At 46.5% G+C, this 15,662-nt stretch overlaps 1 protein-coding gene across 2 annotated transcripts in view; it reads right to left on the bottom strand.

Annotated features, from left to right (window-relative positions):
• LOC137651196 (zinc finger protein 501-like) overlaps positions 1 to 15,662 on the bottom strand; it is a 72,515-nt gene that overhangs the window by 13,818 nt on the left and 43,035 nt on the right. The window contains exon 1 of one of the 2 annotated variants that reach the window (XM_068384348.1): positions 8,759 to 8,816. The exons of the other annotated variant lie outside the window; for it this stretch is intronic. The gene's annotated coding sequence lies outside the window, so the exon portion shown is untranslated. Of the gene's footprint in view, positions 1 to 8,758; positions 8,817 to 15,662 lie in introns of those variants that run through there. 2 annotated transcript variants of the gene reach the window in all.

Raw genomic sequence — 15,662 nt, forward strand, 5'->3', positions numbered from 1 at the left:
AAAGAGACTGGACATCCTTAAGATAAAAAGACGCGAACACTGACTTGCTTTTCCAATAGCAGAGATCTATTTTGTTTAAAGGCCACGGAAGTTGCGACAGCTCTAACTTCGTGTGTCCTTACCTTCAGCAAAGCTTGGTCTTCCTCATTCAGATGGGAATGAGCTTCTCGTATTAACAGTCTGATAAAATAGGATAAAGCATTCTTTGACATAGGCAAAGATGGTTTCTTAACTGAACACCATAAAGCTTCAGACGGGCCTCGTAAAGGTTTAGTTCGTTTTAAATAGAACTTAAGAGCTCTTACAGGGCATAAGACTCTTTCTAGTTCATTTCCAACCATACGATAAGCTTGGAATATCGAACGATTTTGGCCAAGGTCGAGAAGGCAGCTCGTTTTTGGCTAGAAAACCAAGTTGTAGAGAACATGTAGCCGTTTCAGATGAGAATCCGATGTTCTTGCTGAAGGCATGAATCTCACTGACTCTTTTAGCTGTGGCTAAGCATACCAGGAAAAGAGTCTTTAAGGTGAGATCTTTCAGGGAGGCTGATTGTAGCGGCTCGAACCTGTCTGACATAAGGAATCTTAGTACCACGTCTAAATTCCAACCAGGTGTAAACAAACGACGCTCCTTCGTGGTCTCAAAAGACTTAAGGAGGTCCTGTAGATCTTTATTGTTGGAAAGATCTAAGCCTCTGTGACGGAAGACTGATGCCAACATGCTTCTGTAACCCTTGATAGTGGGAGCTGAAAGAGATCTTTCTTTCCTCAGATATAAGAGGAAGTCAGCTATTTGAGTTACAGAGGTACTGGTCGAGGATACGGATACTGACTTGCACCAGTTTCGGAAGATTTCCCACTTCGATTGGTAGACTCTAAGGGTGGATGTTCTCCTTGCTCTAGCAATCGCTCTGGCTGCCTCCTTCGAAAAGCCTCTAGCTCTCGAGAGTCTTTCGATAGTCTGAAGGCAGTCAGACGAAGAGCGTGGAGGCCTTGGTGTACCTTCTTTACGTGTGGCTGACGTAGAAGGTCCACCCTTGGGAAGTGTTCTGGGAACGTCTACTAGCCATCGAAGTACCTCGGTGAACCATTCTCTCGCGGGCCAGAGGGGAGCAACTAGCGTCAACCTTGTCCCTTCGTGAGAGGCGAACTTCTGCAGTACCTTGTTGACAATCTTGAACGGAGGGAATGCATATAGATCTAGATGTGACCAATCTAGGAGAAAGGCATCTACAGTATATGAACTGCTGCTGGGTCCGGGATTGGTGAGCAAAATATTGGGAGCCTCTTGGTCATCGAGGTTGCGAAGAGATCTATGGTTGGCTGGCCCCAGGTGGCCCAAAGTCTCTTGCATACATCCTTGTGGAGGGTCCATTCTGTTGGAATTATTTGTCCCTTCCGACTGAGACAATCTGCCATGACATTCAAGTTGCCTTGGATGAACCTCGTTACTAGTGATATGTTTAGACCTTTTGACCAGGTGAGGAGGTCCCTTGCGATCTCGTACAACGTTAGAGAGTAGGTCCCTCCTTGCTTGGAGATGTACGCCAAAGCCGTGGTGTTGTCCGAGTTCACCTCCACCACTTTGCCTTGAAGGAGAGACCTGAAGCTTTTCCAGGCCAGACGTACTGCCAGTAGCTCCTTGCAGTTGAAATGCATTGTCCTTTGACTCGAGTTCCATATTCCCGAGCATTCCCGACCGTCTAATGTCGCACCCCAGCCTACGTCCGATGCGTCCGAGAAGAGAACGTGGTTGGGAGTCTGAACAGCCAGGGGAAGACCCTCTCTTAGGTTGATATTGTCCTTTCACCAAGTCAGACAAGACTTTATCTTTTCGGAAACCGGGATCGAGACCGCTTCTAGCGTCTTGTCCTTTTTCCAGTGAAAAGCTAGATGGTATTGAAGAGGACGGAGGTGTAGTCTTCCTAGTGACACAAATTGATCCACGGATGACAGCGTCCCTACCAGACTCATCCACAGCCTGACTGAGCACCGTTCCTTCTTCAGCATCTTCTGGATGGATAGCAGGGCTGGGGGCTGATCGTCTTGTTGTTCAGCAACGTCCTCATCAGAGGGTTCCTCATCCGAAACTGATGAGGAAACGGCAACGTAGTGGGCAACGTCTGGCTCGCTGAATCCGGTCGCACTGGTGGATGCGTGACGGAGCCGGACGCAATATCATGGAACTGCTGCACAGTCTGTGAACTGTCAACAACCATGGGTGCGCGAGGAAGCACAGCGTCAACCCGAGACTGTCTAGACCGTCTGGGTTGTGCAGTCAACACCCTACCGGGTTGCTGAGGTTGACGCACTGCGTCAAAACAAGTCACCTCTGCTGGTTGTTGAACGTCCTGAACGTCAACAACCACCTCCGAGCGTCGCTTAACGTCAACGTGCGGCTGGCAACCCACACTGGGTCGCATCGGTGGAGGAACCACCTCAACTGGCAGACGCGAGTAGGTTACCTCAGCGTCAACAGGGCGCACAACCGACCGGTTGGAAGGTTGTTGGCCAGAAGGTTCTTCTCCGCATTTAAGTCCTCTATCAAGGACGCAAGCTTGGACTGCATGTCTTGCAGCAAAGCCCATTTAGGGTCTACGGGAGCAGGTGTGGCAACAGACGGGGTTAGCGACTGAGGCGGAACCGTTTACCATCCCTGAAAGCCTTGTTATGCGTGACATAATAGTACAGCAAAACTTCAAAGGCTCGACAACAGCTGTGAAGTTGACCTGTAAACAACTTGGAGCGTCTCCTGGCTAGGCGCCAGGGAGAGTCTACCAGAATTGAGAAGTCTATCTGGGCAGAGGCATGAACTCCCAAGCCGAGAACTTCTCTCGTGTCATATCAGACTCTCGCTCTATAAACCAGTTTAAAAGAAGGGAAAGCAAAGGCTGTATCCCCCAAACTCCTCCTGGTGAAAAACCAGTCGCCTAGCCAACGTAACGCTCTCTAGGAGAGCGAGAGAGCACTAGCTTAAAAACAACGGCTTCGAAGTAGCTAGGCCTAGTGTAAGCTCTGACGTTTAGGCGAACGAGGAGCAGCAGTTACAAAAAGATCCGGACGAAGATCCTTAAAAAAAAATCATCATGATTTAATTAAAGTCCATAGGAGGCTAAGCAGCTTTAGGCTCCTCTCCATCTGACAGAGTCCTCAAGGGAATATCAGTAGGAGGGAGAACAGCAACTTCCTCATCTACAGGAACCTTGTCCGATAAAAGCTGAGTCTCTCACTGGTGCATTAGTAGCGGACCAGAACGCAACGTCATGTAACTGCTTGACAGTCTGTGAACTGTCAACAACTGAACTGTCAACCACAACAGGTGCGTGAGGACGCACAGCGTCCACTCGAGACTGCTTTGACTGCCTAGACTGAGCAGTCAAAACAACTCTAGAATGCGGAGGTTGACGCACAGCGTCAAAACAAGTCAACTACGATTGTTAGTGAACGTCTTGAACGTCAACAGGAGCATCAGCCAGTGGCCTAACGTCCAAATGCGGCTGAAAAACCACACGAGACCGCATCGAGTGTGGTTCTAAACAACCTGACTGACGTGACTAAGCTACGCCAACGTCAACAGTAAGCACAAAGGAACGTTAGGTTGGCTGAAAGCCAGGATATCGATGAGATAAACGGCTAGACTCAACGGACTAATCGGCAGAATAGTCTTCCATAAGGGAGGCAAGCATATACTGCATGTTTTGCCATACAACCCCTTCAGGAACAACGGAAATGGTTGTGGTAATAGACGAGGGTAACGTCTGTGACCGCAACACTTTGCCTACAAAAAAAAGACTCTCGGAGTCTGTGTTACGCTTTTGTTAGGCGGCGAGCAGTTATCCGATGACTGCATAGGGTCAGAGCTGTCCTAATGGCTGTAACCAGGACGCTGGACCTGTCCTGAAAGGACTGACTTTCGCTTAAGGGCTTCGAAACCTTGTGACAGGTTTCTTATGCGAAAAGCCTACGGATGGCGAGGAGAAACAACGTCTCTCTCGTCTTATGGTAGGGGAGATCTTGGTAAGATACACCCGATACCATAGAGGGAAAACGTCTGTTCGTTGGTCAAGGCCTCTCGAACCCATAAGTCGTTTGACATTACTTCTCCCCTGGGCTTGGGAGCATGTAAGAGGTCCCGGACTAGGTGAACGACAGGCACGAACAGACGAACCCTCGGACGCAACACTGTAACACTTTGCGCCTCGGACGCAACACTGTAACACTTTGCGCCTCGGACGCAACACTGTAACACTTTGCGCCTCGGACGCAACACTGTAACACTTTGCGCCTCGGACGCAACACTGTAACACTTTGCGCCTCGGACGCAACACTGTAACACTTTGCGCCTCGGACGCAACACTGTAACACTTTGCGCCTCGGACGCAACACTGTAACACTTTGCGCATATCACTTTATCACTTCGATTTTCTGTTTTGCACTTATTTCTACCTGAAACACGCAATTCTACCCTTCATTAAAAGGTAGTAATTGCGAAATTAGTCGTATAATGCAAGTTCATAATACCAGCAAAAAACAGAAAACATATTTTAAGATAAAAAGAAAAATCAGTGGCTGGGAAAGAGACTAAACACTAGTTCATATAACTACGTTTTCAATCTCTCACCGCACATAGCCTGGGGACGAGAATAAAAACCTAAAAACGTTTTATCCTTCCTCCCCGTACAGCGACTAGGGACGTGAGTAACACAAGAACAACGTTACCCGCTTGAACGGAACGTTTTCTCTCCTCTCTCTCCCTCCGTCTCTATCTCTCTCTCTCTTTCTCTCTTGATTTCGCACCTAAGAGAAGAGCCCAATTATATATCGTCAAAAAAAACATGTTATTTGACTAAAGGAAAAAACTGAAAGGTTTTTCAAATAAAAAGTTCCTTTAAATTAGAATTTAAAACATTTAAGCTAAGAAAGAATGAACAAAACGTCAGAATCGATTTACTCTTACTGCAAAGTGAAACCGTGATACACTCTCTCTCTATCGTAACGATAGAGCGCATGTTGAACGTCCTGAACGTCAACAACTGCGTAGCATAAAAAACTAAACGTTAGTTCATCTTTGAAAACAGTACGAAGACTATCAAAGAAATTCTTTCATAAAATATTACATTTAAAAAGTTTTAAATCCTTAGCTCTTTAAAAGCTAAAGACGATATAAAGGGCTCAACGTTGATTAACTTCGGTTTCCAAGTTAGGACCGCCTACTCTCAGGAAAGGTCTATAGAAACAAAGCATTAAAATTTATTTTTATATGTTTATAAAAAATGGAAAGTTAATCGAAGAGGCCTAATAAAGGCGGAGAGATATAAAATATATAGAGGAAAATCTATAATGTGATAAGATAATTACTAAAAGCCTAAACACACTTCCGTCTAAGGGAAGGGTCGGCCATTTAAAAGTGAAAGAAAGTCCATACTCTCTTTGTCACCATAATTAAATCTATCCAAAACGAGTTCAAGTTTTAAGATGAAGATAAAACACCTGCATAGCGAAAGCTCAAAACTAGAATAGTGTACTTCACCAAATAGTTGTGAAAACAAATCCAGTTAGCAACAGCGAATTAGTAGGTCTTGCCGGTAGCCCGACAGAGAGAAAATTGAGTTCTTTGTTTACAATGAGTACTGGGTATCTGAACGACAGATGGCGCTGTTGAGTACACCCCCTACCTGTGTAGCGATCGCTGGCGAATTTTTCCGTAGAGTTTTTCTGTCGAGCAACAGAGTTGCAGCTATTATAATCACCGGCTAAGTTAAATATTGAAAAATGTAAAATAATGTGTTGAATACCATTATCATCAGTAGCTTCATTTCCCTCAGATTCACATTTTCTTTTTTTTTATCAAAGCAGAATTTTAAAGTTGCAACTGATTCACTCAGGAGCTGTAGGCCTACTGCTAACTTCACGTTCATAATCTTTTCTTTTATCCTTGTCACATGAGAAGCTCTGAGCTCATTACCTGAATGGAGTTCCTCTTTTTCTTGGAGTCTGTACAAATGTTCTGTGTACTCCCACTTCACATTATTACCATCTTTTCAATGAAAATGTTCTTATCTCCAAAACAATTTCTCACAAGTTTTGTCATGTGACATGGATTGGTATATTGCCTATCAAAGAATGGTATATTGCCTAACAAGAAAAGTGGCAGTGTCTTCCGAAAAAATTGTCAAGTTTATAAGTGCGATTTCTAATTCTATTTACAATTGGTATTATAATCACAATCTGTGATTACTTACATTCACAAAAAAGTTTAGAAATTTCAACAACCAATTCATTGATTCACGTGTTATAAAGTAAGATATTTAAAACTGGATAGTGTGAAACCCGCGGTCAAGACAGGGATACAGTTGCCAGTCCCTATATGGCCACTAGGTACCAAAGTGGCTTCACTTCTCCTGCAGTAAGGCATCTCCTCCCATCATTCCTCCAAGGTCCAAGCACGAAGATGTCAAGGGACTTGTGGGTATACTCTTGCAAATAAAAGGCCATGAAAGTTGTCTGCCTTTCCAGATACCTGCTTTCAACACCTAGCCCTCTGATAGAATTCTCTTGAAAGTGAGTGTGGGGTCAATACACCTATCTACGCTAGCCCTGGTCCTAGCTGGCACCTCAACTCCCCTTTTGGGAGAGGCGGACTCCCTCGTCGGCCGATGCGTACTCAATCGCCGGCCGAGGCGTACTCCCTCGTCGGTCGAGGCGTACTCCCATGTCGGCCGAGGCTACTTCCTTCGCCGGCTGAGGCGTACTCCCTCGTCGGTCGAGGCGTACTCCGTCGTCGGTCGAGGCTTACTCCGTCGTCGGTCGAGGCTTACTCCGTCGTCGGTCGAGGCTTACTCCCTCGTCGGTCGAGGCTTACTCCCTCGTCGGCCAAGGCATACTCCCTGCGAATCGTTTCACAAAGCCAAAAAAAGACCATGTTCCATGACACCTCTTGGACCTGTCAATGCTGACAAAAAGTCCCTACCTTCAGGCCATATGTTTCGGGTCATTTTTAGATAGCACTACCAGATGCCTCCCAGAGGGAGGCGATTAAGAATGAATTGAACCCGGATCATGCACCTCTGGAATCTGAGTCTTGGTCAGGAGGTTTATGTGCCCATACGGTTGTGTTGATGATTATCACCACTATTGAGTAATCTGAAAGGAGCTGTTGGAATGGTTGAAGAACAAGGTACAATGCTTTCAGCTTCAGGAGCTTTATGTGGCACTGTCAGTCTGACTCAAACCATAGCCCAGAGACCACATGAAGTAACAGGTGAGCACCCCACTCCTCTTATGATACATCCATAAAGAACAGCAATTTGTGGGGAGGAGGAAGAAGATCTATTCCTCTAAGAAGGTTTGAATCCAAGATCACCCAACGTAGGAGTTCATTTTGCTCCAATCCTACCAGTATAAAAGTGCCAGATGAAACCATGCTTTGATATCAAAAGGTCTTCAGTTACCACTGAAGTTGTAATGGTTAGCAGGCTGTTGCTGGCAAAAATTGCAGCCGGTCTATCGCGATGCCGACCTCATTCCACTACCATACAATTATACAGTGGCCACAGGCAAATCCACTAGGGAAAAGAAATCAAAGCAATATAGACACTGGGCACCACCCCTTGTTTTGGTTCTAGGAAAGAGGACCCAACAGTAATTTCTTAGAGCTTTTTACTTATATACAAGTAAGGTATTGAATATTTCAGGATTTTAAATTTACCACAACCTAAACACTGAGGAACGAGTAATTCTATGGTAAGAGAAAAATTTTGGAAGATTATACAAAAAAAATATCTATTTCTAATATCAAATTTTACGGGAAACTAAAGCTAAAGTCCTGTTATGATAAAAAAAAAAAAAAAGAAATAAAGGGTATTAACCTATTTGGCATACATCTATGATTCCCAAAAACTTCAGGATACTGTCCAATGTACAAGAAACTAATGAGTCAATTTTCTTTGCTATACTGTACCAATCATATTCTTAAGCAACTTTTCATTGTCTAAATACACATTAAAAATACACCAGCTCAAATTCACAGTAAACCAACTTTTCTGAGTTAGTCTTCAATTCACATATTCATGGAGGTTTAACGTCATTCAGTGCTCACGCATGTTTTACATAACTGTCACGAACGTAACTAGGCGACACCATCAACTAGTCTGGCTTTCATGACCCTATATAAGTCACAAGACAGGAAACTTTTAAAGCCAACCCCAAGTCGTACAGATTCCCAGAACCACATATCATCATTTAAAAAAAGTTTGCTCACATTATATTTCCTGACCTAAAAATCAAACAGTCTTCCTATAAGAATTGCCAGTTGCAAAACTTGTGATATACAAACCAACACTCTTCTCTATCTAAAATTCTTGTAAATGCAATACTGTAATTAAAACAAAAACAAGGAGTGATTATTCTCCTTTGAATACTTTCCTTATCATTCTTCTTTAAACTTGTTTTTATTTTCTCCAAAATCTTCAAGAGGTCTTTGCTCATATAATACGATTTCTCTGAGGTCCATCATTCCTGTCACCATCTTCAAAGAAGCACAAAAACAATGCATCTAAAGCAAACTTTCCATTTCAAGAACCAGCACAGTATTCGCTTCCCTTGGTACATATCTAGTTGCTTACTTGAAATCAAAATTACAGTATATGTGAACCTTTCGTTTTTCTATTGTATGAATGCAGCACTGATCTGAAAGTTCTTAAAACTTGAGCTAATAATTAATCTATCAGTTACCTACACATAGTTACAATGCTACTTACACTATTTGCCCAGTGGTATTTCTAAATCAGTCTTAGGGATATCTTGGGATATGTACTACAGTGAACCCTCGCTACTTCGCGGTTCGACCATCGCGGATTCACCACTTCGCGGATTTTTTCCATAACCCATATATATATACAGTAATATATATATATAATATATATATATATATATATATATATATATATATATATATATATATATATATATATATGTATGCATGTATTTATGTATATATGTAGGTATGTATATGTGTATACATATATATATATATATATATATATATATATATATATATATATATATATATATATATATATATATATATATATATATATATATATATATATATATATATATATATATATATATATATATATATATATATATATATATTTTTGGGCTCAAGCCATGGCGTCCTGATGGAAGGTTCCTTTTTGGTAGCTTCCTTGGGTAATCACTACTAGGATTTTCCCAGAGAATTAAACCACAGGTTATCACAGAATTCTAACTTCTGGAGCGAGTATCTTAAGGGTTTCCCCTTAAGACATCGTGTATCAACAGGGGACACGCATGTATAGACGTGCCACATAGCTATCTGCACCCATTCAGAGTTAACTCTTCAATATGGCGGACAGGGAGTGGCTGGGAGCTGAGCCGCAGCCAATCTAGATGTGGCGATATCGGTACTCGCGATGTAAACAGACGGACGCCATTGCTTTTGATGACGTCACGTCCATCCTCATTCCTTTACTAGTAGCTCGCTTTAATGGACGTGTTTTTCCCTTTGTGCGACTTTATCTGCTTGCATCCTTACCATGTCTCAACCTTCAGCTTCATCTTCTTCTGGAAAGTTGAGTACAAAGGTTTAAGTATTGTTTAAATAAGCTCTGACCTTAAAGTAAATCTTACTTTTCGAAATATTTGCATATTTGTGGCAGAGCTTTGCCAAACCGGTCAGCGCCATTTTATGACGCTGCTGTTGCTTGCATACCTTATTTAGTTAGCCGCAACAGCCTTACCGGTATATAAATCACTAATCAGTGCTATTAGTTATTTAGTCTTCATAGCTAGGAACTTTATATCGTGTTTTTGACGCATTAGGTTGGGTCTTCGCTGACCCCATACCAGTAGGCTTTGTTTAGCCCCTAGGCCAGTGAGCCTATTCCAGTGTTAATGCATGATATTTCAGTGATCCTAGTGTTAGTTATGAAGATTCCGGCATTATTTTACAATACCATTGACAGTGATGCAAGTGTTTTTCGCCTTCAGGGACCATATAGGGTGTAGGTTATCTTGAGTGCCTTGCTAACCTAACCTTATGATAGGACCCCTATATGCTCTCTTCATCCCTAGCCCTAGGGCTTCCCTCTGGTAATCTTGTACCCTATTACATGTGATAGGACAAGACTCCTCAGAGTACTGTATCGCCTCCCCACCTAAGGGAATGACCCCTCCCTTAGTGTTGCGGACCTTAAAGGTAGGATCACCTCCTTTAAGCTGAATCGGTCCTTGACCTTTTCCTTGCGATACGTCTTCTCCCTTCCTTGATTAGGGTCTAACAACCCTAATCCAGGTTAGGTTGGGAGGGCTGGTTTATGTACCTTGCTGAAATATACGCGTGCACCGTTTTTCAGTTGGTCCACCTACTATAGGTTAGGGTGAGCATCTCCCTTCCTAGGTGGCCGCTCTGGTACATAACCCATCCTTTCTTAAGAAGACCCTTTCCCCCCCCCCAACCTATCTCTTGCCTAGCCTAACCTACCAGTAGGTTAGGCTTCATATGTCCCCTGTCCTACACTCCACCCTAGGCTGGAGTGCTGGACCCCGTGGTGCTCCCAGTGTTGTCCGCTCTGATACATAGACCCTCCATAGTGCTATGGAGTCAGTTATCATTTGGTCGACATGAAGAGTCTCCACCCCTTCTTTGGGTACACCCTGTCCTCTCTTGGACTGCCTTAGCCCCCCGGCCATTGCGGCCCCTGCTTAGGATGATAGATTCACCTCTATCATGGTGGTACCTTTTCCAGAGGTGTCTTGACTAGGCTAGTACAGCCTTGCCATCCCACCTCCATCTTTGGTGCTTGTCCCTTGCCGCCTCTACCCCGGCATCACCGCCGCTACGGGTGACTTCCTTATCCTTGCCGCCTTCCCCCGAGTGCCGGGGGATCGCCGCCGGCCGCCGGCTTACCGCCATGGCCTCTCCATTCCCTCATAGCCTCGGCACACTGCCGACCCCTCCCGGAGTGCCGGCACTAGTAGCCGGCCCCCGGCCCCGGCTATGCTCCTTTATCCTTACCCCTGTCACCCTCCGACTGCCTCCGGCTGCCGGAACCGCCGCTCCTTGCCGGCGGCCGCCGCTACCGGCTGCCGCCACCCTGGCTTCTTTTGACCATAGAATGATCATTCTTGAATGCCAGAAACTCTGCTCGAGCGGCTTCCGGCGTGCCGGGGGTATGCCGGACCCGTCCGGAGGCGGCAAGATGCCTTTGCACCCCTTCTCTCAGCTATCTTTACTAGCGATAGCTCCTAAAAAACCGCACCTAGACGGCTTGTTAACGCAGACAAACTGGTACGGAATCGTACATTTTGTTCAGTTTTCACTCTGTCTTCTTGCGTGTTTCATCTTTCCAGCACGCTACGTGTAATTGGCACGTCTGGTTGCCGGAACCTTACTAGGATCTCATGATCCCCAGACTTTCTTGATAAGATTTCAAGCCCAGTCTATAATATGGTTATTCTAGATGGAATTCCCATTATCAAGACACCTTCCATGGAGGCCTACGGCCACCTGGGACTGTCCGATGCTACGGCAACCAGCCGGGCGGGTTACACGAGGCATGCGTCTGTCTCCTTTCACCCACCCTTCTGTGCATCACAATTAATTTAAGTTAATATTAACTTGTTAATAATTAACTTTATATACGAGCCATATTATGACTCTACAATACTCATCGTCTCTTTCCTTTACAGGAGGAGTACGTCAGGTGTGACCACGACTTCTGCGCGGTCCGTCGGCCACACTTCTATGGACACACGGTGTGTAGGACACACGCCCCTTGTGCTCACAAGAGAGGGGATCTCAAATACTGGGGCCCCACCACCTGTTCGGTCTGCCAAGAATGCTTACAGAAAGTATTCTATGATTCTCCCTCAGCGGAGATTCGGGACACTGCTCGGGACAACCTACGCAAGTGGGTACGTGGCTTTCAGAAGAACGCCACTGGACCATACCTAGCCACAGAAGAAATGAGGTCTTTGCTGTTCCCAAAGGCCTCTCCAGACTCAGTGGTCCCAGTCGAACAGATCCCCGTAGTCCAGATTACAGTGGAACCTGATGTTGTCATGGCTCAGTCCATGAATGATTATCACCTGGATTCAGAACATGATGAACGCATGTCAGAGATCTCGGAGGACACCGAGAAAACCCTTATGGCAAAATCTCCATCAAGGACCTCCCCACATGCTCGAGCGACAATCCGTGGCGATTCGCCGAGCATATGGTCATCGCTGACGACAAGATCTTCGTCAGCGATAAGATCGGTTCCATACCCCTGGAAGAAGTGGAGTTCTTCCCCCGCTTTGAGGCGTATCCGGACTGTTACGTCCGTCTACGTTCAGAACCATCCTCAAAGGAAGAGACCGAACCGAAGGAGAAAACAGTGTTCGATCTCTCGAAGGCCCAGGCTATGCTTGCCAAAGCGCTTAAGAGCAGAGGCTTTACCTGCTCTGGACTTCCGGCTCTGAGCAAGAAGTACCTCACCTACGTTGCGCCGATGAAGTGGTGATACCCTTCACGGAAAAGGCCTTCGCTGCCTGCTTTAAGGCTGTAGAAGAAGGGAAACCCTGCCCTGCATTGGAGGAATGCAGACCTTTCTCCGCAGTCACCCCGCCCGACACCAAACACTGGAAGGATGTGCAACATACCTTCGTGGTGGGCAAACTAGATCCTGACGTTGCTGGACGTCAGTTTAATGAGGACCTCCCCAAGCTAAACGATCACCTCCTTCGTAGGGAACAGGAAACGAAGGAGAGGCTGGCAACATCTCTCACTCTCCAAATCCAGATGGACGTAATGGCTGGCGACACCAGAGTCCCTGACCATTACATGGTCCTTGCCAAATCTCATATGGCAACCTTAGTCAAGGATCTGTACCACTTCATGCGAGCTCGTAGAGCCTGCAGAGAATTCGTGTTCTCCAGTGCCACTGTCAGACACGAACCCCGGAAACTGATTTCCTCCAACATCTGGGGCAAGTACCTCTTCCCATCTGATCTAGTGAAAGAGATCACAGACAAGGCCGCATCTGAGAACAGGAACCTTCTCAACAAATGGGGCATGTCTAGGAAGAGAAAGCCCTCTCAGGTTGACGGTCCTCAGCCTAAGAGGAAGCAGTCGAAGCATAGACCCCAGCAACGTCAGCACAGACGTCAGTTTCCGGCACCCGCTACTCCCCAAGTGGCCGCTCAGCCGCCACAGACCTTTCAGTTGGTCCCACAGCCGGTTTTGTCCTCATCACCGGCCTTCAACCCCGCCTTCGAGCAGCACTCCACTACCTTTCGTCCCAAAGGTAGAAGCTCAGGCAGGGGTTCCGGCAGAGATTCCTCTCGCCGGCCCTCCAGAGGCAGAGGAGGACAGGGAGCTAGCGGCCGAGGCAGCAAGTCCTCGGGACCCCAGAAGCAATGAAGTGCTTCCGGTGGGAGGAAGACTCCGCCACTTCCAGGATCGTTGGACCTTCGAATCCTGGGCACACAGCATCTTTAAGAAAGGTCTAGGCTGGAGCTTGGCGCAACCACCCCCAACCTTCCAGCAATTCTTCCAACGTTCAACCCCCTCCTGGAAGAATATGTGCTAGACCTCTTGAACAAGAAGGTGATAAGAAGGGTGAAGTCCACAAGGTTTCAAGGGAGACTGTTTTGTGTCCCCAAGAAAGACTCAGACAGACTCAGAGTCATTCTGGACTTATCCCCCCTCAACGTATTCATATCGAACAACAAGTTCAAGATGCTGACTCTTCAACAGATCAGAACCCTCCTGCCTCGAGGGTCTTCCACGGTCTCGATAGACCTGGCGGACGCATTCTGGCACATACCAATGAACCATCACGCTTCCTCCTACCTTGGATTCCGACTCCAACGGAAAAACTATGCCTTCCGGGCCATGCCCTTCGGACTCAACGTGGCCCCTCGGATATTCACAAAGCTAGCGGACGCAGTAGTACAACAGCTCCGCATCTGAAACGTCCAGGTGATGGCCTACCTCGACGACTGGCTAGTGTGGGCGCCCTCGCCCGAGGATTGTATAGAATCCTGCAGAAAAGTTACCCAGTTTCTCGAACACCTGGGATTCCAGATACACGCGAAAAAGTCTCGCCTATCTCCAGCTCAGAAGTTCCAATGGTTAGGCATCCACTGGAATCTTCAGTCACACCGCCTTTCCATTCCAGCAAAGAAAAGGAAGGAAATAGCAGGGTCTGTCAAGCGACTGTTAAAATCCAAACGGATCTCAAGACGCCAGCAGGAACAAGTTCTAGGCTCTCTACAGTTCGCCTCGATCACAAACCCAGTGCTTCGTGCACAGCTAAAGGATGCAGCGGGAGTCTGGAGACGTTCCGCATCCATCGCTCGAAGAGACCTCAAGAGACGGCTCCCAAGCAGACTTCGACTTCTTCTAAAGCCGTGGTCAGAAGCGAGGGCCCTAAAAAGGTCCCTTCCTCTCCAACACCCACCTCCATCTCTCAACATCCATACGGACGCTTCGTTGGAGGGTTGGGGAGGTCACTCCCACCAAAAACAGGCTCAAGGCACTTGGTCTCCCCTATTCAAGACGTTTCACATCAACATCTTGGAGGCCATGGCGGTTCTTCTGACGCTGAAGAAACTCTCCCCGCCCCCGTCGATACACATTCGCCTGACCCTGGACAGCTCTGTGGTAGTGCGTTGTCTCAATCGCCAGGGCTCAAGATCGCCCAAGATAAATCAGGTGCTCCTGACAATCTTCCGTCTGGCAGAAAGGAAGAAATGGCACCTGTCTGCAGTTCACCTACAAGGATTCCGCAATGTGACAGCGGACGCTCTATCTCGGACAACCCGATAGAGTCGGAATGGTCTCTAGACGCAAGATCATTCGCCTTCATCTCTCACCGAGTCCCAGAACTCCAGATCGACCTCTTCGCAACGAGCGACAACCATCAACTTCCTCGATATGTAGCCCCGTACGAGGACCCCAAAGCGGAAGCGGTGGACGCCATGACCTTGGATTGGAACAGATGGGCCAAGATTTACCTGTTCCCTCCCACCAATCTTCTGCTGAAAGTCCTCTCCAAATTGAGAACCTTCAAAGGGACAGCAGCTCTAGTGGCTCCCAAGTGGCCCCGCAGCAACTGGTACCCCTTGATCCTGGAGATGCAGCCAACGCTGATCCCCCTCCCGGACCCAGTTCTCTCCCAGCAAATACAGAAGTCGACTGTCTTCGCTTCATCATCGAAAATCAAGGACCTTCATCTCATGATTTTCTCACCCTAGCCGCTAAGAAAAGGTTTGGGATTTCGAAGAAGAGTCTAGACTTCCTCGAGGAATACAAGACCGAATCCACGAGAAGGCAATACGAATCGTCTTGGAGGAAATGGGTCTCCTTCGTCAAGGCAAAGAACCCCTCGAAAATCACTATAGATTTTTGCATGTCCTTCTTCATTCACCTTCATGGACAAGGCTTGGCAGCCAACACGATTTCTACTTGCAAATCGGCCTTGACCAGACCTTTGTCATACGCCTTCCAAATAGATCTGTCTAGCGACATCTTCAACTACCGAAGGCCTGTGCCTGTTTACGACCGGCACCCCCTCCGAGACCAATCACTTGGTCTCTAGACAAAGTTCTCCACTTCGCCTCCAACTTGGACAA

The sequence above is a fragment of the Palaemon carinicauda genome, chromosome 12 (assembly GCF_036898095.1).
Source record: "Palaemon carinicauda isolate YSFRI2023 chromosome 12, ASM3689809v2, whole genome shotgun sequence".
NCBI classification, from domain to species: Eukaryota; Metazoa; Arthropoda; class Malacostraca; order Decapoda; family Palaemonidae; genus Palaemon; species Palaemon carinicauda.